The 20,056-nt window shown below is 32.6% G+C and overlaps 1 long non-coding RNA gene across 1 annotated transcript; it reads right to left on the bottom strand.

The window, feature by feature from the left end:
- Positions 1-10,389: 10,389 nt before the first annotated feature.
- Positions 10,390-13,806, bottom strand: LOC113689093 (uncharacterized). The gene is made up of 2 exons (XR_003448168.2): positions 13,392-13,806; positions 10,390-10,619 (listed from the first exon to the last, which is right to left on the bottom strand). It is a non-coding gene; the product is annotated as an uncharacterized lncRNA (long non-coding RNA).
- Positions 13,807-20,056: the final 6,250 nt, after the last annotated feature.

The raw sequence follows: 20,056 nt of genomic DNA, 5'->3' as shown, positions 1-20,056 counted from the left end.
AAGTTGTGGACAGTTTTAAGTTCAAGGACTATTTCTAGTACAGATGTTGTGGACAGTTTAGCTACAAGGACTATTTCTAGTACCCAACAATGCCTCGCTGTGTTAGAGTTGAGTTACAAAAGTTTGCCAGAAAATCTGAAGCCATGCTTTCTCTATTTTGGAGCATTTCCAGAAGACCATGAACACACTACTGAGGTTAATTTGGTTATGGATCACTGAAGGGTTTGCCCCAAAAACTCAGTTTAAGATCTCCGAGGACGTGGCGAGTGACTACATGCTGTATCTCATTGGTAGAAGCTGAGTCATAATCTCTAAACGAGGATCACTTGGTGGGGTCAAATCTTGGAGTAAATTCTTAAATTGTGATGGAAAAAAAAAGTTATTCTACAAGGAGGGTAATTTTTGAAGCTAGTTCTAGGATTATGATCTTCGCATTTGTGAAATGTGAATTCAAAGACTTGGCATTTCACAAATACAAGGTCAGTGTTTCAGAAAAAAAGAGAGATTTTGGGAAAAAGTAAAAAAAACAACACAAAGCTCGCATTTGCGAACTTAATAAATGCGAGCTTAGGCACCTCGCATTCGAGAAATGCTAGGTACTCAATCTGAAAGACAGAGCTTCTGGTCCTCCCACGAATAGAAACAGCAACAGCAGCCAAGCAGCTCCTCCCACATGATTTTGCTTTCCTTTACGCATCCCTATGTGATTCTCATAGCAGCTCAACAGGTTTAAACTGCCTTTGCAATTGAACTAAACTGCAACTGCGTCTGAGCTGCTGCTCCCAGTGGAATTCGCTTTTCTCTCTGCTTGAAGTGACCTGCATAAAGCCTCGAGTTTTTCCTTCTGGTTCCTTGTTCTGTCCAGCTTTTTCTTTAGGAGTTCGCTCTGGATAGAAAAAGGCACCAAGAGAAGTTATTTAACACATAAAAGGGGATTACAAAAACCAGATAACACATTATAGTAACCATCATATATTCACTGCAACCAAAGGATAAAACGATAGGTACCAGTGATCTCGCATCTCAGTGACCTCGCATTTAAGAGATGCGAGGTGACTGACCTCGCATTTATGAAATGCGAGGTCTTGTTTTCTTTTTGTTTTTTTTTTTGGATTTCGTTGGTCGAAAATTCAAGGAGACTTCGCATTCAGTAAATGCGAGTTCCATGAGCTCGCATTTGTTGAATGCGAAAACCCCTTTGACGGAATCTCATACTCAAAATGCCCCTTTGTAGAATTTTTTAAAATTCATCATAATTTTAGAAATTTCTCTCCAATCTTGCCAAGTTCATGATTTGTTATACGAGTTCTGTGTGAAGAAAGCCAAAGAAGAAAAGTTATTGCAGCTGGTACTTGGGAACAATGAAGAAATATATACTTGTAATGTTGCCACGCAGCCTATGCCGTTTATGCATTAACTCTCCACCGGAGCAGTTTGCAGCTTGAGGCTATTTTCTCCCTCCATACATTGTCTACTGTTCTCCAGTGATGGTGTAAGGTACCAACAGCTTTGATCTTTCATTTGTTTTTCCCATCTTCAAACTTGTTAGAGTGCTAGATTTAAGCCAAATTCATCTAGGTTTTACTTTTCCTAGAGAAATAGAATTCGTATCATTCAGTTGAGGTATTTGGCAGTCCAAAGTGACATGGAAGCCATCCCTTCATCAATAGCCAATCTCTCGAAATTGGAAACTGTCATAATGGATCCCTTTGAGAAGCTTGTACTGCCGAATACCACATGGAATCTGAAGAAACTAAGGTATTTACAACTAAAGGAAAAGTCACCAGTGCACGTTGGTTTACAGTTTCCAATCGACAATCTTGACAACTCTTCACAGTTGTGTACTTTAGATACACTTTCAAAGGTTATTCTTTCTTCATTGTGGGAAATCATGGACAAGACATTCAGAAAGTTCCCCAACATCCGCAAGCTAAAATGCATGCTCCTTGAAGATAAGGATTCTGCAATGGGGTAAAAGCAACGTTCTAATACTTGACTTTCTTAGTCGACTGGAATCACTAAATTTGATTTTTATGCCATTCTCAGATGTGCAATATCATATTGAATTTTCTTTTCCGTTGACTATTAACAAGTTAACCTTGGGATGCTTTCACTTGCCATGGTGCAAAATATCAGCAATTGCAAATCTACCCAATCTTGATGTTCTCAAATTACTTCATGAGGCCTTTGAAGGGGAAATATGGAACATGGATGTAGAGAAATTTCCTAAAGTTAGCTTCTTGAAATTATCTCTCTTGGATATTGTCAAGTGGACAGCCTCAGAGTGTGAGAACCATTTTCCTCCTCTCCAGAAATTAGCATTGAAAAATTGCTCTTTGGAGCAGATCCATCTTCTTTGGGGAATATTTCAACTCTTGAAATAATTGAGGTTTTAAATTTTTCCGACTCAACTGCAAGTTCAGTAATGGCAATTCAAGAGTTGCCCCAGAAGATCCTTATTTCAGGGGCAGATCTACGGTGGGGCACTAGGGGCATGGGCCCCACTGCTCTCTTAAATTTCTATAGTACCCATAGAATTTTAGTATAATCTTCAAGTGTGCCTCCTGAAGTTTTGTGTATCTATTGATTTTTATGATTCTAAAGTTGGTTTTGATTTTACGTGTTGCTATAGCTACCATAGAAAGGGTTTTTTCAGTTATGAATATCATGAAGAGTTACGAAATAGAATGGGAACATTTGGATGAATGATTGTTTAGTTATTTACATTGAGAAAAATATTTTTTGTGAAGTTCAAAATGAGAAGGTTGTAAATCGTTATCAAAATATAAAAACTTGTCGTGAGCATTGTAAATGGTATAGTTTACTTTTTAAAATAAAATCATTATTATTATATTAATAATTTTGAGTTTTTGTTATGTTTTTCATGAAATATATGCATCATTTATACTTGTTGGTGATTTTTTTTTCTTGCTTAAAAAACTAGAAAAAGAATAGGTAAAAAATGTTAAAGTTGCTTTTGCCCTCACTGAGAATTTTTCCTGGCTCCGCCACTGCCTTATTTCATCCTCCAAAGTAAGTTGCTGATCTTCTTATATTTTGTTTGGGTAGCTAATTTACTCATTTCACATGTTTTCTTTTCTTTCTTTTGTGACTTCTGGACCTTCTGGTTATGTTGTATCATTTAAGCACCAAGATCAAGTTATTGATATTATCTTCATATATTCGTTCGTATCACAGAATCTTGTGGTGGAATTACTTCCCATGATTGATGATGTTTATAAAGACTTAAATGAATTAAGCTGATGTTTTCTTTTCCCCATAAGTAGGTGTCACGATTCAAGCATCTTTAACACTTTTGATGTTATTAATGCAGCTTAATTTCATAATAACTGCAGAATTACTCAATCTTTCGATGCAATTAATAATTTGTTTGTTGGAAAGATCATATGCAACATAATTTGACAATTTACTACTTCGTTTTCGTAGTCTAATTTTACAATTTCCTATTTTTCCAGTTTTTATTAGGCTACCTGTGATTCATCTCTCTATCGTCTATCTCTATTATCTATCCATAACTATTACCTTTTATCTAACTATTATCTATTATTATTCTTACTAATCTTGTATACAATTCAATTGGGTTGAGGGGGAGGAATGCAGGGGCAAGGAGGATACCCATGCCCTATCCCCCATCCATACACACACACACACATATATATATAGACGGGCTGTGGGATTAGTCCCTAAACCAGGAAAATAATGAACAAGAAGAATAAGAAAGTGAGTTGCAGTCGGACTGCCATTGACAGATTAGACGGTATAACCGATCATAAATAAATAATATAAACAGAATATGTAAAACAAGTATTCCCTCTGTCCCAATTATTTAATCATATTTGGGGAATCCAACTTTTTAAAAACAGTGGTTTGATTGTGATGTTTATACCTTTTTTTTAATTTTACCCCCACAAATTCAAATTTTAAATTTGAATGGTGACATTTATATGATTAGAAAGAAGGGTTATATTGGAAAAAAAGACTAAAAGGTGATTTGACTTTTCCAACTTGACATATGTTTTGGAATATCCCAAAATAGAAAATATGACACTTTTAATGGGACGGAGGGAGTAAATGAATATGAATATGAGGTGGCATAACTGACCATTCAACAGAATATTATTAAATATAAGATTGAAAAAAAGCTTATAAATTTGAACCTTGCTTGATCCTTGATCAAAACTTGCTACGAAATTTAAATCCTAAAGTAGTTTGTATTATAGAGAGAAGGAGGAGAGAATTCTTCAAATCCAGAGAGAAAAAGAGTTTGAAGAAAATTGTATGTGTTTGTGTTGGGATTGGGGGTAATTATAACAATTTTTTCATGTTACTATAGTAGTCACTACAGTGAGTTTTACTATTTATTACAGTGTACATTACCGCTACAGTGTGCACTATAGTGTACAGTGTAATTTTTGTTGTCGGGTTTGCATAGTAACTTGTTAGATTGCTATAGTAACTTCCAATGCTATGGTGAGAATCTTTATTTTGATTTGGTTGTTTTTGGTTCGATTGAGACAGCTTGAATGTCTTTTAGAAGCATTTGTTTTCAGTAAATAGTTGCTAATAATTCTTCTAATACTTCTTCGATCCATTTCTTGTAATGTTGTGTTTTGACTTCCTGTTTCTCAAGCAAATACTTGTTGAGAACCATTCTTTGAATATTTCTCATTTTCACTCATTAAAAAAATTAATATATATAATTATGTGTATAATATATAATTATAAATTATATATTTTATTATAATATTAGTATAATTATGTAATATATTTATAATTATTATATATATAGATATAATATATTATATAAATATATATTGTAATTATTTAATTAAATGTAATTATATTTATATAATATATATTATAAATTTATTAATATTATATAATAATATATAATAATTATTATATTCAATGTATAATATACATCATATTTATATAAAATATTAGTATAATTAAATTTATATATATTATATAACTATATTTATATATTTATATATTTATATTATAACATTTTTATAATTTTGTTTAATTATATATATAATATTTAATTTGATTAGTTACAAACTTATAATAATGATATTATTAGTTATATGTATTATATAATGTATATTAATCTATGTAATATAATTGATATTATCAATTATACTAATAATTAAACATGTTTACTAATAGAAATTATTAATTAGTTATACTAAATTTACTAATACATTTATACTAATATATTTAATTAGTGAAAATTTCTTATATCCCATTTACAAAGAGCCAACGAACCAAACATCAACTATAGTAATGATATACATTCCTGGCACTGAACTAAACAAATGTATTGGAATGATTGATTCCATTCCAAATTCAGGATGAATGATTCCGAATTCGAATCTGATTCCAACATGTGAACCAAACGCCACCTTAGCATCTAAAGAATTATGTGAACAATAAATGAAATTTTCACTAATTTATTTAAAGGCTTTCATACTTCAGGGGTCAATAGAGAACATAAGTGGTACCAATACTAGATCATTAGAAGAGATGTTTGGAAGTTCACGTGCATCCATGCTAATGGGTAATGACCTTGCAAGAAAGGTGTTGAAGGCTAAAGCTACCAAAACCTCATAATCGAATGTTGCTCCTAATTCACTAGCTACTGCAGAGGCTTCAACTATGGCAGGAACAAGACCAGCTGCAAATTCTAATGGAGAAGAGATATTTGCACATTTTAAAACCATTCCTTCTACCTGATATGCTGCATCGGCTGCTGGAAAATCTTTTATATCTTAATATGTTATGAGTCCTACATTACTAGTACTTTATTTTGGTTGCAAACTTGGTTGACTTAATGCTTTTAGCAAGTCCTTTGTGGTATCAGTATTGCTAATGATGTAATAAAAATATGCATTCTGGTGAAGAGCATTTGCTTGTTTTCTCGTAATGTTTACTTCCAAAAAAATTGCATTCTGAAGTAATTTTTGGAGAATTTAGAAGGTTAGTTCTCAATGTTGATGCTTTGTTTGGTTGTTCTGGAGTGAGTTTCTTACGTTTGTCCTACTATTGTAATGACTAATCTCTAGGTATAGAGATGTGCACTATAATACTAAAATTTTGCAAATTTTGATTTATTTAAACTTAAAAAAAAAATATTCAAAGGATAAATTAAGTGCTCAAGCAGTTGGAAAAACACAATTGATTATTTTCCGTAGCTGTGTATGTTGAAACACAATAGGAAGAGACCAAGTTTAGACGGGGTTTTTTTGGAATGTTTTCATTATTTAATCTTTATTCGGATGAAAAAGGCTATTTTTGGAATAAAAGAATAGAATGATAATGGCACATGAGTCTTGAAGGACATTTTTGGACTTTCACTTTAATTTTTGGCTGGCACTAGTTGATTTCCTAACGGTTTTAGATGGTGGGGTGGCTTTTGTTAAACGGTAATAAATTTGAAGGGGGTATCTGTTATTTTTTGAGACCACAGGGATTGATTGGTAGTTTGACCTAACCTTAGGGGAGGTAAAGAAGCATTAAGGTTCACCTTTCCCTAAGATACTACCACTATCATTAGGCTAAGGATAATTACTAATAATCATAAAATAACCTCGGAATAGTTGTAATAATAGCAGCAACAATAGAACAGTAAGGACTGAAAATTCAGCCTTACACTTGAATAGTTTAGATGTGATGATACTAAAACAGTTTATAAGCTATTGGTCAGAGACTACGCATGCTTATTCGCATAATTTATAATAGTCTATTTAAAAGAAGCACTGAAACCAAGAACCAAATTTGATTTATACGAATGTAAACGAATTGCTTCATTCTATCAACAATAGTCCAAAACGGCATTCGTGAAACATCGAAGCTATCAACAATAATCCTCGTGTTGCTACAAAGATTCCTAGTCCTCGTGTTACTTTATTCTAATCCATTTATTGACTTATACCAGTATACTTAATCCAAATCATTCCGAATCCGTGTAATGACATGTGCACAATAACAATAAAACTAATATGCATAAGGTGTGACCCAAAACGATCTCTTAAGGAATCAATACTATTTCTAGATTATTCAAGGCACATTCAAATGGATTGATCATGAGACGAACTTATTAAGTGATTTAACCAACAATCTCTCAAGTTTTGATGTCCAATTAGTTCTATTACAATTCATAGAGTTAAAATTTGAATTGACTTTATAAGATGAATAAAAAGAATAAGATCCTAGAGCCTTGCTTGTGTTGTAATCGCGAGTTATTATCCAATTTCAAAGTTCCTTCTCTTCCCTCTTTTTTTCTTCCAAAAGCTTGCTCACCCTCTCCCTCAAACTCACTTTTGTGTTTGTCAACTTTCCAGAGAAAGAAATATGATTTAGTTCTGTGTGTAGGGTATATAAATATCTTACACTTACTCTACTAGTGTTATTTCGGAAAAAAAAAAAAACAAATCTCAATTGAAAAGGTAATATCCTAATTAATAGTTGGTAATGTCATGCAAATGGGTTTGGTTGATATTTGGCTAGTAATCAAATATTAATGATACTAAATGTAGTTGGAATCTTAACATGGGAATTAAAGAAAATGGACTGACTATATTCATTGAATCTTAGGACTAGTGTTTGGCAGTATGATTAGGTTCATCTGCATAAGTAATATGGTAAGAGAATGATTTTTAGGAAATGAGTTTAAAAATATTCATGATACTAAATATATTTAAAATCTTACCATGTGAATTAAAGAAATCGGAATGGCCAGATTCGTCTAGCATGAATAGAAGGAAACAACATAATCAATTTAAATTAGCTTGTGGTTACATTCTTTGACTAACTATTACGGTAGGTTACATTCATGTACAATTATGACAAATAGACAAATTAGGTGAGATGACATATTTAACAATAATTTCCCCACAAATTATATTATTAGAGAATATCAATTAGTTAATGCCATTAGAATACTTAATATTAAGTCTCCGTAAGGAAATAATATTTATAAAAAATACGAGATATTACATAGCACGTCATCAACTTTTATTTCGGCTAAAAATGAGAAATTTTCTGTTTCACATTTCTCATCACATCCATCTAGTCCAAGCTTATAATCATGCGTAGGCTGTTTAATGATTGACATTTAATTAAGGAGCTTAATTGAGTCAGATTGTCATCCTTTAGTAAAGAATTAAGGTAGATGGCAGATTGCAATTTGGCTTTACTATATTCACGTGCTAAATAAGCCATCCAAAGTCTGCTTTGACAAAAGTTTGGTGATGCTGATACATGTATTTGAACTACTTGTGCTACTTTCCGCTTTAACTCTTTGATGGATTCACATATAAGCATGAATTTTTGGGTAATTTAAAAGAAACGCATAATTAGTCTTAGGGATAATTTCAGAAACCTTCTCTGAGGTTTCTGACTATTTCATTGCCTTCCCTTCAAATTTTAAAAATTATATTAACCTCTCTTGAAGTTTATTATTTTATAACATTTAGGAAAAAGAGATAATATGATTTCACTATTGCCCGTCATCTACTAAATTATTTAATTAATCTAATACTAACTCAAACTTGAAAGAAAACGCTAGAATTTGCTATTTATCATCAGGAATTAAATCGCATGTGGCATCAAAAATAGTATATCATTCTATATATTTCACTTAATGTAACATCCAAATTACTCTTACAATTATAAACTCATTACCAAACAAGATCAACATCAAAATCTGGAGGAAGGATAGTGAAATAGTCAAGATAATTAATATTTGAAAAGTTTTCTGCCTAGAAGAGTCAAAGGATTAGGTATTTTTGGGACATACTTTAGGGTGTTTCTAAAATTTAAAATTTTATCGGGATATATATGTTTAAATGTGTTAATTTTGACTACAACCCATTACAAACCACCTACCACTATCAACGCTCATTACCTCCTACCTCCACCACCGCCACCGCTGCCACATGGCTGTCGCTTCTCTATTCTAGCATGGATTCTTGAGTTTGCTGCGTTTGATCAATTCTCTTTAACAAAGAAAAGCTTCGCAGCCTTGTTTGGTCATCTATGTTTTTGAATGACTTGTTTTTTGATATGAAATTTCAAATATTTCCGCTGCATAATTTTTTGAACATTGCTCCCGTGCCTACTTTTACGTACGGTTTTGTTGTTTTCATCAATATTCAATAGGCCAAATTGTATACCAAATCCGTTTCTCTACTTTGAAAATATTATTGTCTTCTACCGAGTGTTTTTGGTTTGCCTAATAAATTTGGCAAATGAGAAACTATAGAAATCATCCAAAACAGCTAACACATCATCAATTTTTTGTGCGGCTAAAAAATGACAAATTCTTAACCTGTTTTGCTGTTTTACAACTTGTTTACACGGGATTATATTAAGACTTTAGATTAAGTCAGATTATCATCCTTGAGTACAGAGTTAAGCTGGATGGCGTATTGCAGTTCGACTTTAATAATATTCACGTGCAAAAAATCATTGAAAGTCTACTTTGACCAAACTTTGGTGATGCGGATACATGTACTTGAACCACTTGTAACGCTGTCCACTTTTTAACGCTATTTTTTTGATGGATTCAACGATAAGCATGACTTTTCGCAATTTACAAGGAAAAAGAAATGTGTAATTAAACTTGACTTTAACTATTATAAACGTTGGATGTTCATATATGGGCTTTTGTCCCAGTTCTTGTACCATTTCTTGTTTCGAATCTATTAAATCGTCATATATTCTTCATGAACATTCTATGTTAATTCTTTTTATTGTCTCTTTAAATTCTATCACCATTAACCAAAGTTTTCGACTACTTTTTATCTTAAATCTGTCATATGACATACACATGGTCAATTTTTTTTAGGACAAATCATTAATCCCATTTGTAGTTAAATAAATGACCTAATCTATATTCAATTTTGCATTTAAAAAGTGGGATCTAATCCAAATTATATTTATTTTTCTTTAAAAAGGGGAGATCTGACCCAATCCATAGTCATTGTTACCACTAAAAATATTGAGATCTGACTTTTTTTTATATATAAAAAGTAACTGCATGTGGATTACATAGTGATTTTATGCTTAAAAGTAATCGATTGTGGATTACATAGTGATTTTATGCTTAAAAGTAATCGAAAACTTAGGTTCGAACCAAATATTGGTAGATTAAATTTGTAAGGAATGTAAAATTAACATTTTAAAGGAGAAAGGTGAAAAGATTTATTTGGCAAAATTTAACGGATATTTTGAATGATTTTACCTTCTTTCTTCTACTTTTTTAGCCATTTGTAAATATATAACACAATATATTCACATGCAAAGTTACATATGGTGAGAAAATTGGGTGCGGAATAATAGAGGTCGACACAAAAAGTGCGACAGTAGACTCAAAACCATTTTAAGATTCAAAAGCAAAACGTAGCTGGCAATCATTTTCAAAACAATAGTTTGATCCTTGGCTTTTGCCAAGTACTCTGCATTTCACAAAAATACAAGTAACACAAAAGAAATACTGATATTATTATTGTTGTCATCATCATCATCATCATCATCATTTGCATTGTCGAGTTGCATTTCCTCTTCAGGGATGAGGACAACCGCAGTAAAGTTAGCTGGGACGGGATAAAGAAGATTAGGCAAATATTAAGTTGTGAAACATTATTCATTTTGGATTCTATAGCTCATTCCAGGTTAAATTGGTTGAATTGATCAAAAACAGTTGACAATAGAAAAAGAAAGCTATAGAAAATTTTGAAAAGGCTAGTCATCCTCATCCAGTTTTTTGTGGCTAAAAATAAAAAACGTCTTCCGGTTTTGTTGCTGTTTCATGATAAACATCCATTAGTCAAAAGCTTAATGATCATGCTTAGGCTGTTTATCATGCCATTAAGACCTTAGATAAACTCAGATTATCACAGTTTTATTAAAGAATTAAGGGCCCATTGGCATTGCTATTTTCTGACATGCATAAGTAATCATTCAAAGTCTACTTTGAGAAAGCTTGGGTGATAGCGATACTGTCCACTTTTAACTTTATTTTTGGATGACAAACCTTTCTGGTAATTCACCGAGAAATAGAAATTTATAATAATTAACCTTACCTGTTATAAACATTTGACCTTGATATATGGGCAATTTAATATTTCAATTTACAACTGCTTCAAGTATATTCTAGTTTGAATTTTCCCTCACCTTGAGTCATCATTTGTTGCTGGGTAAATTGATCATGATAATGTATCGATCTAGACCCAATCCAACTGATAGAAATATTAATAAGACCTTTCTCTTGTAAAGTTTAGAGCTGTCAATAAATGGAAAAAAATTATCATGATAATGGTTTACTAATTCGCAAGCTTATTTTTTTCTATTTGTTGAGAAACCTTATCACCAAACAGATAACTAGTACTAGAGAAGTTGAACAAGTAAACAAACTCAAGCCATGATGGCTGAATAAATAATGAAGTTTCTGATGTCCACGGGCAACCTTGCGGGTTCAGGATTTCAACAACAATCTTGGCCTCCATATTTATTGGTATCTCTTATGGTATAGTTGTGATTTAAGCAATTTCATCATATGATCTCTTTGATTTTTCCTTTTCATCTTTTTTGTTTTTTTTTTGTTTTGAGGCACTATGAATTCTAAAGTACTTAAGAGTTGAGGTCTTGACACCCACAGCCTATTCGTAATTAAGAAACAATTACATGTCAGCATGAACATACAAATTAAGGGGGTAAAAGTTTTATTTGGAAGGAACCTTTGACATAGTACATATACATGCATCCAGATATAGATACAGGTAGTTAATTTTTACTCAATCAAAGATTACCAGTAGATTTAGTCTAATCAATGACTTTGATAACTTCATTGAACTTGTATTCTTTTATGTTAAAGTTGCCCTTATATTCCTAGTTCCACTAACTTGTGTATTTGTAAAATAGAGCTAATGTGCACATTGTGACTCTTACCCTTTCTTAAAGTAATAAATTTCAAAGTAATACAACAGTGTTTAACTACTGTTCAGAAAATCCTAGAATGGTGTTCAATCTTAAGACTAATGTTTAGAAAAGTCTAATACTTGACCCTTTTATAAATAGTTTTTCACGTTTCTTTTAGTTAGTATTTATATATGTCTTACTTTGTATCTGAGATACACTTTTGTCATGAGTAGTATGCAAAAGAAGTTAGTTGACAATTCGTCTTTTTCTTATGTCATTTGGTAGTTTTTATGGGACGTAGTTAGATAATCTAAGTCTGGGGTTTAAAGTTATTTTGATTAATTAAAATTAAGAGTCTAGTGCGTGAGGCCAATTGTAGGTAGAGACCCAAAATTAGGCATCAATAAATAGAAAATTCTGTTGTATCTTAATTAGTTGCTTTTTTGCTTTGGCATTCATTTATGGGGATTTCAATCGAGATGCTTGTGGACTTTCATGTTACTAAAAGAATTGTGTTTAAAAAAAATGGACTCCAATTTCGTTTTCCAGTTCTACAAGTGATATACTGGAATAATAATTTTTTACGCCGAAAAAAATGTTCTTCATGAAAACAAGAAACTTAAAAAGGAAAAAGGAAACTAGAAGAACAAAATGTTGAGAACTAAAATAAGATAGCTATCATTGACGAGGTTTAATCCTTCCCTCTAAATTTATAAGGGAAAGTGGCTAATTTCGTCCATAAATATTTTAACTAGAGGCAATTTAGTCACTAACTTTTATTTATCATCAATTTGGTACGTAAGCCTAATTTTCCAGTTCAATTAAAGTCTTTTTTGGTGGAGTCACCGTTTAGAAGTGATTTGACTCTTATTAACAACTAAACAAGGCCATTTTGGAAATTTTGGGTACTCTCGTCCTTCCACCATCAAAGGTACTCTCCTCCATCAACCATCAAATTCCACTATCCGCCACCCACCTCCTCCTCCTTCCTCCACCCTTCTCCTTCTTCTCCTCTTCCCCTACCCTTTTCATCAACTTCCCACTCCTACTTCTCTCACCAGTCCCTTTTCTTCACCGCCCCTTGCTTCTCCTTCCCCCTAAGGGGTTTTGGTCAAAGAGGCAGCACATAATTAAGAAGCCCAATTCGTCAATTTAATGTTTAGAATTTCAAATCCTCTATGAGCTAATCATAACACAATCATGGCAAATGTCAAAGTTTTTCAAGGTGTACCATACTCATCATGATTGCTTAAAAAATCGTATACTTCCTTTCCATGATTCATTTATACTAAAAGACCAAAATTTTGAGCAAAGGTGCAATCCTTCCTGTACTAATCTCTTGACCAGTACCACCATTGACTTAAATAAATGATGGAAAATAGCTTAAAAAAGATAAACACTATAATAACTTTGGGAAACAGATTTTTTTAAAGCCGGTCACATTATACCTGTGGTGATCACCTTTGCAGCAAGAAAATGGCGACAGTGATTGGATGCTGGAGTTTTCTTCTTATTGCAAATTCTTTCTTTCGATGATGAGATGGTCAAGAAAGATTTAGAGAGGGCTTATTCCGATTGTTTATAGGACCAGATCTCCTTGGAGGCGAGGGGAAGGTAGGAGTGATCGGGAAAATGAAGGGGAAGGAGTAGTGGGAGAGTAATGCTAGTGAAAGGGACAGGGGGACAGAAAAGGAGTAGTAGGTGGAAGTAGCAAAAGAAGGCTGGGGGAAGGAGGAGTGGGTGGTTGGCGAGATGGAGTTTAGTGGTGGGGTAAGGAGAATTAAGGAGTGGACAGGGTAGTGGCAGATAGGGGTATTGAGGGAGGTGGAATGGTGGCTGGGTTGACCGAGGAAGAGGGTCGCGGAGGAGAAGAGAGGGCACGAGGAAGATAAAGGGGTAGGAAGTTAATTAATAATTTTAAAAATATCTCAAAAAGTTTTAAATTTTAAAAATATCCCAAATACTCATAATTTTTTTGGTTTACTTGGTTTTATTACAACCTGCGAAGTTCCTAAAATACCTCCATTTAGTTGTTAAATTAAGAGCCAAATCATTTTAAAGTGGTGACGCCGCTGTAGAGGGCCTTAATTGGATCCAAAAATTAAGTTTACGTATCAAATTGGCCAAAAATAAAAATTAGGGACTAAATTGGCTCTACTAAAAATGTTTAGGGATGAAATTAGCCACTTTCTCAATTTATAAACCTAAATACCCTGTTTTCTATAAGTATATAGGTCGTTTATCGAACATAAGGGATATTTAGTGTTAATTCCAAAGGAAAAATTGTCAATTATTGGTGGTATTTGAATTACTTTATTATTTAGATTTCCACAAATAAAGAAAATAAATTTATACTACAGATATGAAATAAAAATAGTAAAAATAATAACAAAGACATTTCTAAGGTTATGGAATTCCTATCCACTCTTGCAAGTGAAAATTACCTGTTCATTGAGTGTTATTATCTTGACTAGTTATGACGTAATTTCCCAATGTATATGGTACACACTTTCGCCTATGTACCAATCATACCTATAACTACTCCACATCTACTAACGTGATATGAAACTATCTATAAATTCATTAGATTTTGTGAAATTGCTTGTTAAAACCACAAAACTACAAAACTGTAACCATACATTAGTGAGTTAACTCCTTAGGTCTAACACTTCTATAAACTAGTGTTAGATCCCAATATTTATTGATGAGACAACACTTTTAGGTAATCATAGCTAATCATCAGTTAATCATGATTATAATAGCAAAAGTGTTAAATCACAAAAAAAAGTTCAAATGACCATGAAAACCTCACATAACAATAACGGATAGTTCATCCATCCCTCAGTATACCAACTAACAAAATATAAATGAAATACAAACAATAACCAAACTTATATGTTCACAAAATATGAGAATAAATACAAGAAATAAAATAGTAGGAGAGAAGTCACCCTTATCACATGAATTTCAAAACTCTCCATCTTCATCATCAATTTAATCTATGTTTAGCTACAATACAAGATGGATAATCTACACTGACCTACACTAAACTAATGAAATAAGGAGAACTAGTGAAAACCACATTTTGTATGGTATTTTTCTATCCCTCAATGTTACAAAACAAGTCCTCCAATTTATAGAACATTAAAATTCCAATCAATCATGTTAAAGTTGATGCAATTTTTTTTGTTGAAATCACTAAAAGTTGATTCTACAAGTTTCTATGATCTCTTTGGATAGAATCAGTCAAAATCTCTCTAAAAAATGGTGGTCAAGAATCTTGTGCAAACAAGCTACAACTTGTAGAGCCGAAATTAGGATCTGTGAGGTAGGATTTGCGATCAACATCTCAGGTGTCCAATTCACGTATCCACTTGATTGTAGGTTTACGCTTTTTGATGATTTCTCGATCTTGCTTTATTTTTACACCAAATTGGACCGTAAATTTCTTAGTGATGAAAGTTGAACTAACTCTTGCACAAATACAAAAATTTTATCGCATTTAGTTAGCTTTCCAATGAATTAAGAACCATGACATTTAGAGCTTTGTAGTCTCAGAAATGACTGAAAAACTCTCAACTAGTCAGTGGCCTCGTTTCGGATCTTGGCAGCAAAAATGCATGACTGTATTTCACCTTTTTGACCATGAAAATGTCTGAATTGGATTTTGATATCTCATAAAAAAATATAGTCCTATGTCTTAGGTTTAAAATGGTTCAAGAATTATCTCAACCCAATGCTTGTAGGGATGTAATTGAACCGAACTCGCGAGCAACTCGATCAAAAGCTTGACTCGCACTCGACTTTGACCAAGTGCGAGTTTGGCTCGAGTAGCTCATTAATAATTCAAGCTGAGTTTGAGTATTGATTTGTCAAGTTCGATGGCTCGTCGAGCCTTACTGAGTACAAATTAATCAATTAAAAATTATATATTTAGTTATTGCAATTTTACTCTTTTAGACTCGGGAGTTGTCTAAATTACCAAAATGTTGGCTATAACTTAAAAATATTTATAGGTCATATAGTCATTTCAAAAAGAAAAAAAATAATTTTAGAGGTAAAAAACAAAATTGGCATTTCCTAATTCCTCTTTCCTCCTCAATCGATCACTAATTTCTTCCAAGTGCTACTAAGCTACTCTTCTCCTCCTTGTCTGAACTTCTGAGAGTCCAAATCTTTGACGAGATTAAAAGCTCGATTTCCGCTTGCTACCACTCATATGTACCAGTGCATCTTACCACACGGTCCATACCTATACAAATGCATCAATCTAGTGGCCATTGCTGTTGTTGTATTTGCTAGAGGGTTGACTTCATTTCTTTCCATCTACCATCTGCCATTGCTACATTTTCTCTCTTCAGCTTTAGTCGTCAACTAGAAAAAGGTATTGAGCTAATTATTTGCTATTATTTGCATCCCTTCAAACATTTTCTGAAAATTTCTTCAAACCCTAAGTTCTGAAATTGGGGCTTTTATTTCATTATTTGTAGAGGCTGAAATTGGGGGTTTGAATAATCTGATAGCTCAGGGGAAAGATGGAAAAAGAACATGAGCCACATGACACTTCGACAACTGGTTCGACATCCATTGCAAGCGCAGGACTAGTAGGTAAGTTGTATTGCTCAGTAGTTATGCAACTTAGCTCAGGGGAAAGATGGAAAAAGAACATGAGCCACATGACACTTCGACAACTAGTTCGGCATTCATCGCAAGAGCAGGACTAGTAGGTAAGTCGTATTCCTCTGTAGTTATGCAGCTTAATGGTTAGTTTTTTATTCCTCTATTCCTCTGTAGTTATGCAACTTAATGTTTTAGTTATGCCACAAGTTTGATATCCAACTTTGGGTGTAGTTAGGTAATTTAGGTCTATCATTTCTAAATTTCTACTTGTTTAGTCATTCAATTTTGTTTTAATGTGTCACTTTAGTTGAAAAAAATATTTAAATGTCTTGGTGGTAGGAGTTGATCATGGCTGGATGGCTGCTTTACGGGGCATTTCTTGCTATTGCCTTTGTTTTTGCTCATTTGCTGCTTCATCTATGAAGTTGTTTTGGTGCTAGCTTGGTGCTAAGATATTTTCTTGTGTGGACTTGCAAGTTGTAGGTTGCTGTAGTAGTAAATTGCTCTTGTTTTAGGCGGTTTATTGCCACTTACATTCTTGAAATTGTTTTGGTACTGGCTTGGTGATAAGATACTATCTTGTGTAAGACTTGCAAGTTGTAGGCTGTTGCAGTAGTAAATTACTCTTGTTTTGGGCTATTATTTTGATGCTAGCTACTTGGCTGTTAAATGTTAATGTAATCATCAGTGATCACTAATCAGACATGCTTAATTTATAACTTCTACTTTCTACAACTGCTGCTTTTTTTTTTTCCCCTAAATTCCATTTTTGCATAATAGGATATGAACCTTTCTTGTAACTAATTGCAAATGTTCTAACTTATTTCAATTGCTAATAGCCTATTCTTAATCAAGAAATTAGGCTTGCTCAATCTATTTTACATGAAGAGTTATATTCTGCAATTCTGGAAATGGACAAAGATCTTGAGCTTGAGTCAAGTACTCGAGCTCGATCATACTCACAAGAAAATTGAGGATAATCGAGTTGATCTCGAGTTTTCGAATATTTTTTTGAGTTCGAGTTCGAACTTCATTTCTGCTACTCGCTCGAACTTGAACAATACCTCTTACTATTGAGTAGAGGTCGACTTGACTCAATTACATTTCTAAATGCTTGTATCTTAAGTTATAACCAAAATCCTAGAGCATGTCAGGACAACTAATCTTTTCTTCATTTGAAATTGATTGTATTTTATCTTTTGAATATTTTGTATTTCATGTTTACTTAAAATAACGTCAAATTATCAAGAATCATCCAACATTTTCTCTCGTTATTTCATTTGATGATTAAGTCATTAAAACCTATAAAAACATGAAGTTTTCACCACTTATATCCATAGAAATGCAATTTTTCTCACTTTTAAATTCATTAGAGACCAAATTATTTAGCTATTAAAATGATTAAAACATAACAAGAACTAAATAATAAAATACACTAGAAATATGCAAAAATAACGCTTACCAAACATCCTCACTTGATTGCTAGGGTATTATTGGGTCTGGAACTAATCTGTATCTACAAATTTCGTTTTTTGGTTTTGGTGAAAATCATCAAATGTTACAAAAAATAAGAAAAATGAAGTTGAACAGAGAAATCAATATGGTGACAATCCAGCTCTTGTACCAAGATGAATACACACACTTATATATGTATATCCTTGGACTATATATATCCAATTCTTTTATTTCTTCTATCCATCACTGCTCTTTCTGAACAGCAAATATAATCACCTGAAAAACCATTTAAAGGAAATTAGAAAAAGAAAAGAACCAATGCAAAATGATAATTAACCCACATGACTAAACGGTCATCAAATGGACCCATTTCCCTGAACAAAATTCAACATAGGAGATCTTCCAAATTATGAAGGGACTAGACCTAGCACAGTTGAATGGTCCAACTTTTGCTAGCCAACTTGGACTACGTAGATATATTGTCCTTTCGATTTGGTTGTGATCATTTATTAGTTCAACTGTTCATGTGGGTTGAATCTTTAGTCAATGAAGGTTCGTGAGGGCTTCCTTTGAAATTTCAATGATTTTATGATCTTAATTCCTTGGAGATTTTAACGAGTTCAAGATCTTTTATTTAATTTCTTGTGTCAATATTTCTTCTTCTTGTTTTCTTTTTTCTTTTGCAAGTATACAAATATAACACAATATATTCACATGCAGAGTTACACATGGTGATAAAATAGAATGCTGAATAGGGATCGATGTAAAAAATTGGGATAGAGGAGATGAAACAATATTGACTCTGAAAAGTAAAAGGTAATAGGCAATCTTTTTCGAAACAATAGCTTGATTATTGGCTTTTTCCAAGCCTCTTACGACATTTAAATTGTATATGGATGTACCTAGCTAATGGATTTGACGACCGTGAAATTTCCATTCTTAATTATTTGTAAATCTTTTAAAAAACGAATAAAAAGAAAAAGAAAAAGACCACGATCTTGAACCTATCCCCTACTAAATGGTAATATATCTTGTACAAATAGGAAGGTCAAACTTCTCTCCAATAATTAAGGATTTTTCTAATGCGTGTCTATAAGGTAATTGATAACATACTTAATATCCATCTAAATTACCATATATATACACATACTAACAATTATTACCTTCCTTTGTATTTATATATTTTCCCTCTTTAATCTTACTTATCATCTCTTGTATTTATTTACTTTCATTAATTAATCTTACATTTCAAAAAATATAACACCTAAAATATATCTTAGTGGGTGGCACCTGTTAGATAGACCGAGTAATTAATTTATCTAAATAAATTAATTTTTCCAAGGTATTTAGATAAGGATATTTTCCTTGCTTGTAAATATTTCACTCCAGTCAGCTTTTTCCAATGGAAATTGTCCTTGGACAGACCAAATAATTGAAAAACCAAGTGTCAAAGTCTATTTTCCAGTAGATTTCCATAATCTTCTACTCTATCCAAGGTCAAACGTGAATCAAATAACCACACAAATGACCTGTTTTTATTTAATAAGGGACCTGTTTTTATTTAATAAGGGAGACTTTTTATCAGTCATAATCGAAATCCAAACCAAATGAGTACCCTAATAAATCCATCCAGCGATTATCACAAGTCCAATTGTATATGTATACACCATTTAAACATGGTTGATTATGTAGTTATTGCCTTTGGAAACAAATTTTATGTTCGTGTTCCGATTCTCGAGTTGCATTTCCTCTTCGGGATTGACGATTTCCCCAGAAAAGTTAGGAAACATATAAACCAACAAATAGAAATAAGCACTATGATAGAAATTTTAAATTGTAGAGCTCATTTCAGGCTAAATTGGTCGATTGATACAAATGCAGTTCAAAATAAAATCAGTACTACGACATAAATTTTCTTTCTGTTTGTGTTCGTAGGAGCATACTGGACAAGGTACATTGATTTTGTTCAAACATTAAATTTGTAACCACGTCAATGTACTCCACATTGTCTAATATAAAAAAAGGTAGCCTGCTCTTC

The sequence above is a fragment of the Coffea arabica genome, chromosome 1e (assembly GCF_036785885.1).
Source record: "Coffea arabica cultivar ET-39 chromosome 1e, Coffea Arabica ET-39 HiFi, whole genome shotgun sequence".
NCBI lineage: Eukaryota > Viridiplantae > Streptophyta > Magnoliopsida > Gentianales > Rubiaceae > Coffea > Coffea arabica.
The sequence above is the reverse complement of the archived record's forward strand: the minus strand, read 5'-3'. Positions and strand labels throughout refer to the sequence as shown.